This window comes from Loxodonta africana, chromosome 2 (genome assembly GCF_030014295.1).
Source record: "Loxodonta africana isolate mLoxAfr1 chromosome 2, mLoxAfr1.hap2, whole genome shotgun sequence".
Classification (NCBI taxonomy): Eukaryota; Metazoa; Chordata; class Mammalia; order Proboscidea; family Elephantidae; genus Loxodonta; species Loxodonta africana.
The window spans coordinates 209653845-209667880 of NC_087343.1; the positions used below are offsets into that span (position 1 = coordinate 209653845).

Below are 14036 nucleotides of genomic sequence, written 5' to 3' on the forward strand. Positions count from 1 at the left end.
AAAATACATCAAGCAAACAACAATCAAAAAAGAGCAGGATTGGCAATATGAATTTCTGACACAATAGACTTTAAAGTAAAATCCAACACAAAGGATAAGGGAGGACACTATATAATGATTAAAGAGACAATATACCAGGGTGAAATAACCATATTAAATATTTATGCACCCAATGACAGGGCTGCAAGATACACAAACTCTATAAGCAATGAAAAGTGAGATAAGCAGTTCCACAATAACAATAGGAGATTTCAACACACCACTTTTGGTGAAGGACAGACATCCAGAAAGAAGCTCAATAAAGACACGGAAGATCTAAATGCCACAACCAACCATCTCGACCTTATAGATATATACAGAACACTCCATCCAACAGCAGTCAAGTATACTTTCTTTTCTAGTGCACATGGAACATTCTCTAGAATAGACCACATATTTGGTCATAAGAATACAAAACATTGATATATCACAAAGCATCTTCTCTGACCACAGGGCCATAAAAGTAGAAATCAGTAACAGAAAAAGCAGTGAAAAGAAATCAAACACTTGGAAACTGAGCAATACCCTGCTCAAAAAAGACTGGGTTATAGAAGACATTAAGGATGGAATAAAGAAATTCATAGAATCCAATGAGAATGAAAACACTTCTTATCAGAATCTTTGGGACACAGCGAAAGCAGTGCTCAGAGGTCAATTTATATCAATAAATGCACACATCCAAAAGGAAGAAAGGGCCAAAATCGAAGAATTATCCTTACAATTTGAACAACAACAACAAAAAAAAAAACAGCAAAAGAAACCCTCAGGCACCGGAAGAAAATCAATAATAAAAACTAGAGCAGTATTGAATGAAATAGAGAACAGAAAAAAATTTGAAAGAGTTAACAAGACCATAAGCTGGTTCTTCGAAAAAAATTAACAAACATGATAAACCATTGGCCAAACTGACAAAAGAAACACAGGAGAGGAGGCAAATAACCCGAAAAAGAAATTAGATGGGCGATGTCACAACAGACCCAATTGAAATTAAAAGAATCATATCACATTACTATGAAAAATTGTACTCTAACATATTTGAAAACCTAGAAGAATTGGATGAATTTCTAGAAGCACACTACCTACCTAAACTAACACAAACAGAGGTAGAACAACTAAATAAACCCATAACAAAAGGAGAGATTAGAAAGGTATTTAGAAAACTCCCAACAAATAAAGCCCTGGCCTTGACGGCTTCACTGTAAAAAAAAAAAAAAAAAATTTTTTTTTTTTCAGAGAAGAGTTAACATCACTGCTACTAAAGGTATTTCAGAGCACAGAAAAGAATAGAATACTCCCAAACTCATTCTAGGAAGCCAGCATTTCCCTGATACCAAAGTCAGGTAAAGATACCAGAGAAAAAAGGAAATTGTAAAGATACCAGAGAAAAAAGGAAATTACAGACCTGTATCCCTCATTTTTTTTTTTATCCCTCACAAAAATCCTCAACAAAACTCTAGCCAATAGAATTCAACAACATATCAAAAAAATTCACCGTGACCAAGAGCGATTCATACCAGGTATGCAGGGATTGTCCAACATTAGAAAAACAATCAATGTAATCGATCATATAAATAAAACAAAAGACAAGAACCCCATGATCTTATCAATTGATTCAGAAAAGGTTTTTGGCAAAGTCCAACACCCATTGATGATAAAAACTCTCAGCGAAATAGGAAAAAAATGGAATTTTCTAAACATAATAAAAGGCATTTATACTAAGCCAACAGCCAACATCATATTAAGTGGAGAGAGTCTGAAAGCATTCCCATTGAGAATGGAAAGCAGACAAGGATGCCGTTCAACACCACTCTTATTCAACATTGTGCTGGGGGTGCTAGCCAGAGCAACTTGGCTAGATAAAGAAATAAAGGGCACCCAAACTGGTAAGGAAGAATAAAATTGTCTCTAATTACAGATGACATGATCTTATACACAGAAAACCCTGAAGAATCCTCAAGAAAACTATTGAAACTAATAGAAGAGTTCAGCAGAGTATCAGGATTCAAGATAAACATACAAAAATCAGTTGGATTCCTCTACACCAACAAAGAGAACGTCAAAGAAGAAATCACCAAATAATTACCATTTACAATAGCCCCAAGAAGATAAAATACTCAGGGATAAATCCAACCAGAAACGTAAAAGACCTATACAAAGAAAACTACAAGTCACTACTGCAAGAAAACAAAAGAGACCTACATAAGTGGAAAAACATACCTTGCTCATGGATAGAAAGACTCAACATTGTAAAAAAGTCTATTCTACCCAAAGGGATCTATATATACAATAAAATTTCAATCCAAATTGCGAAGACATTTTTTAATGAGGTGGAAAAACAAATCACCAACTTCTTATGGATGGGAAAGAGGCTCTGGATAAGTAAAGTATTACTGAAAAAAAAAAACAAAGTGGGAGGTCTCTCGCTACCCGATTTTAGAACATATTATACTGACAAGTTAGTCAAAATAGCCTGGTACTTGTACAACAACAGATACATAGACCAATGAAACAGAATTGAGAATCCAGACATAAATCCATCCACATATGAGCAGCTGATATTTGACAAAGTCCCAAAGTCAGCTAAATGGGGAAAAGACAGTCTGTTTAACAAATGGTGCTGGCATAACAGGATATCTATCTGCAAAAACATGAAACAAGACCCATACCTCACACCATGCACAAAAACTAACTCAAAATGGATCAAAGACCTAAATAAAAAAGCAAAAACAATAAAAATCATGGAAAGAAAAATAGGGACAATGTTAGAAGCCCTAAAACATGGCATAAGCAGTATACAAAACATTACTAACACAAACGCCAGAAGAGAAACTAGATAACTGGGAGCTTCTAAAAATCAAACACATATGTTCATCCAAAGACTTCACCAAAAGGGTACAAAGATTACCTACAGAGTGGGAAAATCTTTTTAGCTATGACATTTCTGGTCAGTGTCTGATCTCTAAAATCTACATGATACTGCAAAAACTCAACAACAAAAAGACAAATAACCCAATAAGAAAATGGGCAAAGGATATGAACAGGCACTAAACCAAAGAAGACATGCAGGCAGCTAACAAGTACATTAGGAAATGCTCACAATCATTAGCCATTAGCGAAATGCAAATCAAAACTACAATAAGATTCCATCTCACTCCAACAAGGCTGACTTTAATCCAAAAAACACAAAATAAGAAATGTTAGAGAGGTTGTGGAGAGACTGGAACACTTATACACTGCTGGTGGGAATGTAAAATGATACAATCACTTTGGAAATCTATTTGATCCTTCCTTACAAAGCTAGAAATAGAACTGCCATATGATCCAGCAAACCCACTCCTTGGAATATATCCTAGAGAAATAATAGCCTTCACGTGAACAGATATATGGACACCCATGCTCATTGCAGCACTGTTTACAGTAGCAAAAAAATGGAAGTAACCAAGGTGCCCATCAACAGATGAATGGATAAATTATGGTACAGTCACACAATGGTATACTGCAAAACAATAAAGAACAACGAATACTTGAAACATTTCATAACATGGAGGAATCTGGTAGGCATTGAAAAAAAAGGCATTAGGCTTAGTGAATTAGGACAAATATTGTATGAGATCACTATTATAAGAACTCAAGAAATGGTTAAACACAGAAGAAAATATTTTCTTTGATATTTACAGTTTGGGGAAGGAGGGAGAGGGGTATTCACTAATTAAATAGTAGACAAGAACTCTTTTAGGTGAAGAGAAAAACAGCATACAATACAGGAGGGGTCATAGGACTGGACTAAACCAAAGCAAAGAAATTTTCTGAATACAACTGAACACTTCAAAGGCCAGCGTACCAGGGGCAGGGGTCTGTGGACCATGGTTTCAGGGGACATATAGGTCAATTCCCTCACGTGTCTGTCAGTTTGTCGTACTGTGGGGGCTTGCGTGTTCCTGTGGTGCTGAAAGCTATGCCACTGGTATTCAGACACCAGCAAGGTTACCCATGAAGAACAGGTTTCAGCTAAGCTTCCAGACTAAGACAGACTAGGAAGAAGGACCCTGCAGTCTACTTCTGAAAAGCATTAGCCAGTGAAAACCTTATAAATAGCAGCGGAACATTGTCTGATATAGTGCTGGAAGATGAGCCCCCCAGGTTGGAAGACACTCAAAAGATGACTAGGGAACAGCTGCCTCCTCAAAGTAGAGTCAACCTTAATGACGTGGATTGAGTAAAGCTTTTGGGACCTTCATTTGCTGGTGTGGCATGACTCAAAATGAGAAGAAACAGCTGAAAATATCCATTAATAATCGGAACCTGGAATGCACAAAGTATGAATCTAGGAAAATCAGAAATAGTCAAAATGAAATGGAATGCATGAACATCGATATCCTAGGCATTAGTGAACTCAAATGGACTGGTATTGGCCATTTTGAATCAGACAATCATATAGTCTACTATGCTGGGAATGACAACTTGAAGAGGCATGGTGTTGCATTCATTGTCAGAAAGAACATTTCAAGATCTATCCTGAAGTACAATGCTGTCAGTGATAGGATAATACCCACACGCCTACAAGGAAGAGCAGTTAATACGACTATTATTCAAATATATGCACCAACCACTAGGGCTAAAGATGAAGAAATAGAAGATTTTTATCAGCTGCTACAGTCTGAAATTCATCAAACATGTAATCAAGATGCATTGATAATGACTGGTGATTGGAATGTGAAAGTTGGAAACAAGAAGGATCGGTAGTTGGAAAATATGGCCTTGGTGATAGAAACAATGCCGGAGATCGAATGACAGGATTTTGCAAGACCAATGACTTCTTCATTGCAAATACCTTCTTTCACCAACATAAACAGCGACTATACACATGGACCTCGCCAGATGGAACACACAGAAATCAAATTGGCTACATCTGTGGAAAGAGACAATGGAAAAGCTCACTGTCATCAGTCAGAACAAGGCCAGGGGCCGACTGTGGAACAGACCATCAATTGCTCATATGCAAGTTCAAGCTGAAACTGAAGAAAATCAGAGCAAGTCTACGAGAGCCAAAATATGACCTTGAGTATATCACACCTGAATTTAGAGACCATCTGAAGAATAGATTTGACGCATTGAACACTAGTGACCAAAGACCGGACGAGTTGTGGAATGACATCAAGGACATCATACATGAAGAAAGCAAGAGGTCATTGAAAAGACAGGAAAGAAAGAAAAGACCAAGATGGGTGTTGGAGGAGACTCTGAAACTTGCTCTAGAAAGTCTAGCAGCTAAAGCAAAAGGAAGAATTGGTGAAGTAAAAGAGCAGAACAGAAGATTTCAAAGGGCGTCTCGAGAAGACAAAGTAAAGTATTATAATTAGATGTGCAAAGAGCTGGAAATGGAAAACCAAAAGGGAAGAATGCCCTCGATGTTTCGCAAGCTGAAAGAACTGAAGAAAAATTCAAGCCTCTAGTTGCAATAGTGAAGGATTCTACGGCAAAAATATTAAAAGACACAGGAAACATCAAAAGAAGTTGGAAGGAATACACAGAGTCATTATAACAAAAAGAATTAGTCGATGTTCAAACATTTCAAGAGGTGGCATATGATCAGGAACCGGTGGTACTGAAGGAAGAAGTCCAAGCTGCTCTGAAGGCATTGGTGAAAAACAAGGCTCCAGAAATTGATGGAATATCAACTGAGATGTTTCAACAAATGGATGCAGCGCTGGAGGTGCTCACTTGTCTATGCCAAGAAATATGGAAGACAGCTTCCTAGCCAACTGACTGGAAGAGATCCATATTTATGCCTATTCCCAAGAAAGGTGATCCAACTGAATGTGGAAATTTTAGAACAATATCAGTAATATCACACGCAAGCAAAATATTGCTGAAGATCATTCAAAAACGGCTGCAGTAAGTAATATATCGACAGGGAACTGCCAGAAATTCAGGCCGGTTTCAGAAGAGGACATGGAACCAGGGATATCATTGCTGATGTCAGATGGATCCTTGCTGAAAGCAGAGAATACCAGAAGGATGTTTACCTTTGTTTTACTGACTATGCAAAGGCATTCGACTGTGTGGATCATAACAAATTATGGATAATGTTGTGAAGAATGGGAATTCCAGAACACTTAATTGTGCTCATGAGGAAGCTTTACATAGATCAAGAGGCAGTTGCTCAGACAGAACAAGGGGATACCGATTGGTTTAAAGTCAGGGAAGGTGTGCATCAGGGTTGTATTCTTTCACCATACCTATTCAATCAGTACGCTGAGCAAATAATCTGAGAAGCTGGACTCTATGAAGAAGAACGGGGCATCAGGATTGAAGGAAGACTCATTAGCAACCTGCGTTATGCAGATGACACAACCTTGCTTGCTGAAAGTGAAGAGGACTTGAAGCACTTACTAATGAAGATCAAAGACCACAGCCTTCAGTATCAATTGCACCTTAATATAAAGAGAACAAAAATCCTCACAACCAGACCAATAGGCCACATCATGATAAACGGAGAAAAGATTGAAGTTGTCAAGGATTTAATTTTACTTGGATGTACAATCAACAGCCATGGAAGCAGCAGTCAAGGAATCAAAAGACGCATCGCATTGGGTAGATCTGCTGCAAAGGACCTCTTGAAAGTGTTGAAGAGCAAAGATGTCACCTTGAAGACTAAGGTGCACCTGACCCAAGCCATGGTATTTTCAATCACATCATATGCATGTGAAAGCTGGACAATGGATAAGGAAGACTGAGGAAGAATTGATGCCTTTGAATTGTGGTGTTGGCGAAGAATATTGAATATACCATGGACTGCCAGAAGAACGAATAAATCTGTCTTGGAAGAAGTACAACCAGAATGCTCCTTAGAGGCAAGGATGGCGAGACTGTGTCTTACATACTTTTGACATGTTGTCAGGAGGGATCACTCTCTGGAGAAGGACATCACGCTTGGCAAAGTAGAGGGTCAGCAGAAAAGAGGAAGACCCTCAATGAGGTGGATTGACACAGTGGCTGCAACAATGGGCTCAAGCATAACAACGATTGTGAGGATAGCACAGGACCAGGCAGTGTTTCGTTCTGTCATGCATAGGGTCGCTATGAGTCAGAACCACCTCGACGGCACCTAACAGCAACAACATAGGTCAATTGGCATAACAAAATGTATTAAGGAAACGTTCTGCATTCCACTTTGGTGAATGGCATCTAGGGTCTTAAACACTAAAAGTGGCCATCTAAGATGCATCAATTGGTCTCAATCCAAATGGAGCAAAGAAGAATGAAGAACACCAAAGACAGAGGCAATTATGAGCCCAAGAGACAGAAAGGGTCACATAGAAGAACTAGATGGTGGCTGACTGCAACTTACCACTGCCCTGACATGGAACACAACAAAGAATCCCTGATGGAGCAGGAGAACAGGGGATGCAGACTTCAAATTCTCATAAATAGACCAGACTTAATGGTCCGACTGAGACTGAAGGGACCTCGGAGGCCCTGGTCACTGGACCTTCTGTTAGCCAAAGACTGAAGCCATTCCCAAAGCCAACTCTTCAGACAGGGATTAGACTGGACTACAAGACAGAAAATGATACTGGTGAGGAGGTTCTTGGCTTAAGTAGACACGTGAGACTATGTGGGCAGCTCCTGGAGGCAAGATGAGAAGGCAGAGGGGGACAGGAGCTGGTTGAATGGACACAGGGAATACAGGGTGGAGGGGAGGAATGTGCTGTCTCATTAGGGGGAAAGCAACAAGGAGTACATAGCAAGGTGTATGTAAGTTTTTGTATGACAGACTGATTTGATTTGCAAACATTACTTAAAGCACAATAAAAAAAATAAGAAAAAGTTCTGCATCCAACTTTGGTGAGTGGCGTCAAGGGTCTTAAAATCTAACAAACGTCCATCTAAGACGCATCAATTGGTCTCAACCCACCTGGCGCAAAGGAGAATGAAGAATGCCAAAAACACAGGTAACATATGAGCCCAAGAGACAGAAAGGGCCACATAATCCAGAAACTCCATCAGCCTGAGACTGGAAAAACTAGATGCCCTGACAGAGAATTCCTGATGGAGCAGGAAAAAAGTGGGATGCAGACCTCAAATGCTAGTAAAAAAAAAAAGACCAGGCTTAATGATCTGACTGAGGCTGGAGGGACTCCAGAGGCCATGGCCCCCAGACTTTCTGTTACTTCCTCATATGTAAAGTAGGGACATTGATAATTCTTAATTACTCCTGTTATCAAGATTAAATAAAGCAGCACAGTGAATGACACATCCATAAAACACCGAAATGGACTGGTATTGACTGTTGCATTAGAGTCAGTAAACAGGGTGGCCTCAATTTAATCTAAGAAGGGGCTGAAAAGGGGCTGCCAGTGTTTATTTGGCAATGTTCCTGCATCCTGCTAAATAATTAAAATGAACATATTTAGTGTAGGTTTATTTATTATATATATATATACATTATGATATTAACTATACTATAATATTATTGGAACACTGGTGGCACAGTGGTAAAGAGCTCAGCTGCTAGCCAAAAGGTTGACAGTTCAAATCCAGTAGCCGCTCCTTGGAAACCCTGTGAGGCAGTTCTACTCTGTCACATAGGGTCACTGTGAGTCGGAATCGACTCCACAGCAAAGGGTTTGGTTTGGTTTTGAAAGAGGCAGTGTGAGAAAGAGATCGTAGGAGCCTAATGTCCTGGTATTGTAGCGTTGTTTCTACATGGCTTGCATAGTCAGCTTTTGCATACCCCAGTGATTTTGTGATTTGTGGTTTGTTTCCTCCCTTTCCTCTCCCATTCTCCATGATTCTATAAAGTTTAAAATTAACCCATGTTCCTCTTGAACAAGCAGAACAATGATCAATAAGATCTGGGATGAGACAACCAAACAGTGGGGTCCCATCTTGTGACTGAAACCAGGATGGCATCAAAGGACCTCTAAAGAATACCCGCAGAAGGTCATCATGTCTGAAATGTGGTCAACATGCCCCCCATCAAAGGGGAATCGCCATTCTCCAGATTCTTTAAGCCTAAGCCCTAACCCTATAAAACCCTCCAGTAGGTCTCCAGCAGACAGACAGACTTTGGAGGAGCGCATTCCCCTCTGTCCCTTGTATACTGGTATACAATAAAGACCTCTTGCTGCTTACCTCACCCCTGTCTCAGTATCAGCTTTGCAGCAGGAGGCTCGTATCTGTGTTTTGTGGTAATGGTTTCAGTATAACATGTATTAAATGACTTATGTATCCATTAGATAACTTTCATTTTATTCTCATACCTAATCATTATAAATAAATCCTAATGTTAAGTTTTAATGTTAAATTTAATGAAATCAATGCTCCTCCACAAACCAACTAGTGCTTGTAAATGCAATCTCAGGCCAATTTGGACAACAAATATCTCTCTTGAATCCGTTCTCTGTGTTACCTGCAGGCTGCCTTTCTAAAATTTTTACACACCACATATTACTTCCTCTAGCAGAAATGTCCAATTTCTCCCTTATTGCCTACAGAACCATAAAATATAATAATTGAACCAGACCATCTCATTATATCTCACCTCTCACACTACTTCTTCTATTACACAAAGCTGCTACCATCTTATAATCAAACTACTTGCTGTTTCTCAAACATATTTTGTACTTCATAACTCATAGTTTTACACATTAGTATTTTTGCTTAGAATTTATTTTCTCTCCCCTCTCACTTTTCCCTTCACACTTCTAGAGAACTGCCCACTTTTCAGAGACAAAGTAACATGAATTTTTTTATTAGTTTTTCCATGATCATATCTAAGATCAAATTAAATGTGTTGTTACTAAATTAAGTCATTCGTACTTCTAGTAATTTGCTCATCATATCAAGGTATGAAAGTTGATTGTACATGTGTTTTTCTTCTCACCATTAAACGTCAGATAATTGAGAATATGTATTACTTTTTCTCCATTATTATAATCAAAGACAATAACACGCTGATTATTACAAAGCATGGCCTATAAAAGCATATTAGTTGTAATTAGAATTAATTGATTTATCTTTTAGCGTTCTGAACCAATCTTCCTATTCTTACACTATAATATTCATTCAATTATTTCAAATATACTTTTGGAATTTTTTTCTTTGAGATTAAAAAATGTCTTAGTATCATTTAAAAAATCTATATACTAAAACATAAGACTTGAAAATGACACGAGTTTTGGGAACTATGCAATAATTATAAATAAAAAAAATTTTTTTTTAATTTATAATTACCTTTAATTGAGAGCTCAGTATGGTCCCAGATTGGGATAAATGATTCACATTCATGATTTAATCTAAAAATCATCCCAATGAGGTTACAACTCTTAATATCCCATTAATCAATGAAGAGACTGATACTTGGAAAATGTAAATTAAAAACACAAGGCCACAGGCAGAAAGTACCAGGGTTAAGATTTCAGCCCACTCTATTACCACGGCTCTAACTAAATTTCACTGATTTTTCATCTCCAAATATTAATCAAGTCAATCTTAGTCAGATTCAACATAGTAACTACAGCAAAATTGATAATTCCAAATGGGATGACCAGAAAGGGACACGACCAAAAGTAAATGGCTTTTGATTTGTAAGACTTAGAAAAATAGACTCTCATGCTGATGTGGGCTGTGGCCTTTGGAGATACTGGGTAATTTATACAAGTCAGATGAATCTCACTTGCAGAATTTCAGGAGAAATTATTGACCACTCTTTGGACACCTATGGGTAATGGACAATAAATATCTCCACCCTGGGCCAAAAGTAAACGTTCTGTAAAAGGGTTTTATAGCCAATAGATTCTTCCTCCTTCTAGGGAAATGTGTCACGGTCCCCTTCTGGATTCAGCCTCTTCTGCGTAAGTAACCATCCTTACCCATGGAATCAGTACTGGGAACAGAGCCCAGTCAATGTCATTGTTCCTGTGAAGGAGAACTGGTGGCATCACAAGAAGAGATGAGAAAAAGAATCTCCGGATTCCCTCACCTTTGCTGTTAACGCAGAGATGGTGGACAAGAAGTGTACTTCCCTGTCTCCTTGCAACTGGCATTTTGTGAAACATGGCTTTGTATCTTGGTGCTGGGATCTCTCCCTTATATCAAGCTTCAGAAGATTTAGTAGGTAACAATTATACAGATAAGTAACTTTATAAGTAATATTATTTACACTGATAAACAATAGTTCTCTAAGAGAATACTGAAGCTTTTTTTCTTTTTTTTTCCTTCAACAAGGAGGGTTCCGTTTATACTGAATACTTATTTCTGAGTGGGGCAAATGTTTAATGCTCTCAACTACTAACTGAATGGTTTGAGGTTTGAATCCACCCAGAGGCACCTCAGAAGAAATGGCTGATGATCTCCTTCCAAAAACTCAGCCATTCAAAGCCCTACAGAGTACAGTTCTACTCTGAAATACGTGGGGTCACCATCAATCAGAATAGACTTAATGGCAGCTGAGTTTTTGTTTGTTTGTTTGTTTTTTGTAGAAAACATCACATGTGCTGAAAGGGGACAGATTTTTAATAGATTCATCTCAAGAAAATTTGATGCCAGACCTCTGATTCAGATGGCATGACCTTCCCAAGCTGTTATAATATTATTTGAAACTGTATTAAACGCTCAATATTTTAAGTTAATATAATTTAATTCAGTATCAAACCTTTTAAATATTTGAAGACAACAAATTTGTGTATATTTTCCTTCCACAAATCATATCTTATTCAAAATAAACCTTCCATGTTCCTTCAAATATTTCTTATATCATTCATTTGTTGTGTAATTTTGTTGCATTTTGCCTAAAGGCATACATATCATCAAAAAGGTTCATAACAATTTTTTTGGAATCAGACAATCTCTGTGCAGTGTTTTCTTATCACAACCACATTGAGACTTTAGTCTTCAGTATTAAGACTCAGTATAGTGTGAGGATTAAATAATATCATATCTGCAGAACCTGTCGCATATCATATATCCAAGTAATGACACTCTTGCATTATTGCAGTATGGGGAAATAAAAATTAAAGCTAAGAATCCTCAATTTTGATTATGTATCAGACAAAAGCTTTTCTTTTTCTTTTTTCCCGGTCTGAACGACTGCCAATGAATCAGTCAGTAGCTAAAATCTATTTAGCCAGTTAATTAACTGAGAGGCTGCAAGACTGCAAATTAGATAGGACTGTGAACCCACACTCAAACTGACAACTGGTTCTGTTCTAGTTTTTATATAATTTCTAATATCAATCCCAAATTATTCAATATCTTAGGACTAAGTAATCTGATGCTTATGAAGGTTAAATGGTTAACTTAAAAGTATAAAAAAAAAATAAGATGCAATCCTAGATTAAAAAAAAAGATTATTGTTTTTAAATCCAATTATGTTGCCATTATATGACAGTGCAGCAAATGATTAAAATAAAAAATAAAAATGATTAGTTTACTCAATTTTAGCAATATGCTTGTCAAACAGAAGAAAAAATTGTCAAGACAGACATATGATTAAATTGTTTAGTATTTGGACTGCAATAGTCAATGGCCACATGTTAGATTATTATGATGGGCATTTTTGCCCTGAAATGTCCCCACTGTTCTTAGCCCTGTTGTTTCAGTTATTCCTACTATGTCTCAAAAAAGACTTCTAAGAAAATCATGTAATTAACCAAGTTTAAGAGATATGTATTTATTTTATCATATTTTCATGTGGTATAGGTACATAAAACCAAACCAATGAGTCAGCATCGACTCGACAACACTGGGTTTGTTTTTTTTGTTGTTGTTTTATAGGTACATAAAAACATAAATTACTCTCAGGCAAGTTTCAACTCAGAATAATAGTATTGCAATATCTAAAGAGACATTTTTTCTTATGTTTTTCTTCTTAACCACTGGCTTTAGTTTATTTGAGTCATCAGTGGAAGAACACAAGTCAGAGAATGGCATCTGTCTGTAAAACAGAGGATATTGTCTGGAAGAGAGAACGTCATTATAAGGAAATTCCTACTACAGAGTTGTATCAAATCATTAAATTCACACATACACACACACACACACTCACCCACCATAGAAAATCTCCAAATAACAATATACAGGTTCCTTTAATTCCCAGTCATTCAACCTGTGCAATGTCAACTATTTAATTGCCAAATCAGGATAAGCCACAGCATTGTGACTGAGTTCATAATTCTGGTCCTCACCAGAAATCCTGAACTTCAGGGAGTTCTCTTTGTCATCTTTCTCTTCATCTACCTTGTGTCTTTTCTTGGCAATATGCTCACTGTCGTTGCCATAATTTATAATACCACCTTGCATACCCCAATGTATGTTCTCCTTCTGGCACTGGCTACCATGGATATCATCTGCACAACAAGAGTTATACCCAAAATGCTGTGGACCATGCTCACATCAGAGAAGACCGTCTCGTATGGGGGCTGCATGTCCCAGCTCTTCTTCTTCACATGGTTCCTTGGGACCGAGATGGTTCTCTTCACCACCGTGGCCTATGACCACTATGTGGCCATCTGCTTCTTTCTTCGGTATAGCACTGTTGTGAACCATCATATGTGTGTGGCCTTGTTCAGCATTGTCATGGCTATTGTAGTGACCGATACCTAGGTGCACATGGGTCTCATCCTGAATTAGGTGGTGTCATAAATGGGGGTAATTGTATCTAGGAGGCAGAAAGATTGAAACATTGCTAAAGCTGTAATCAGCTAAGAATCAACAGTCACTAATACTAACTGGGAAACAGGATATTGTCCATTTTAGACGTTTGGGCAGTGTTCTTGTTTTTATCTGTGCTCAGACATGTCTGTTGAGTAACCACCGTCTTAGTAATATTTTTCTGATGCTGGTGTTAAGTAATTTTTTTCTGTTTATTAAAGAATCAAGACAAGAACACTGTGGCCTACCTGATTGAGCCAGGCCAGTTCACCTGACAGCTGTGAGAGACTGCTTTTCCTTTCTCACTTTTTTTAATATTAAGCTTGTAGACTACCATCTCC

General features: G+C 37.7%; 1 pseudogene; it reads left to right on the forward strand.

Moving 5' to 3' along the window:
• Positions 1–11100: 11100 nt before the first annotated feature.
• LOC100659002 (olfactory receptor 13G1-like) lies at positions 11101–13674 on the forward strand (annotated as a pseudogene).
• The last annotated feature ends 362 nt before the right edge of the window (positions 13675–14036 follow it).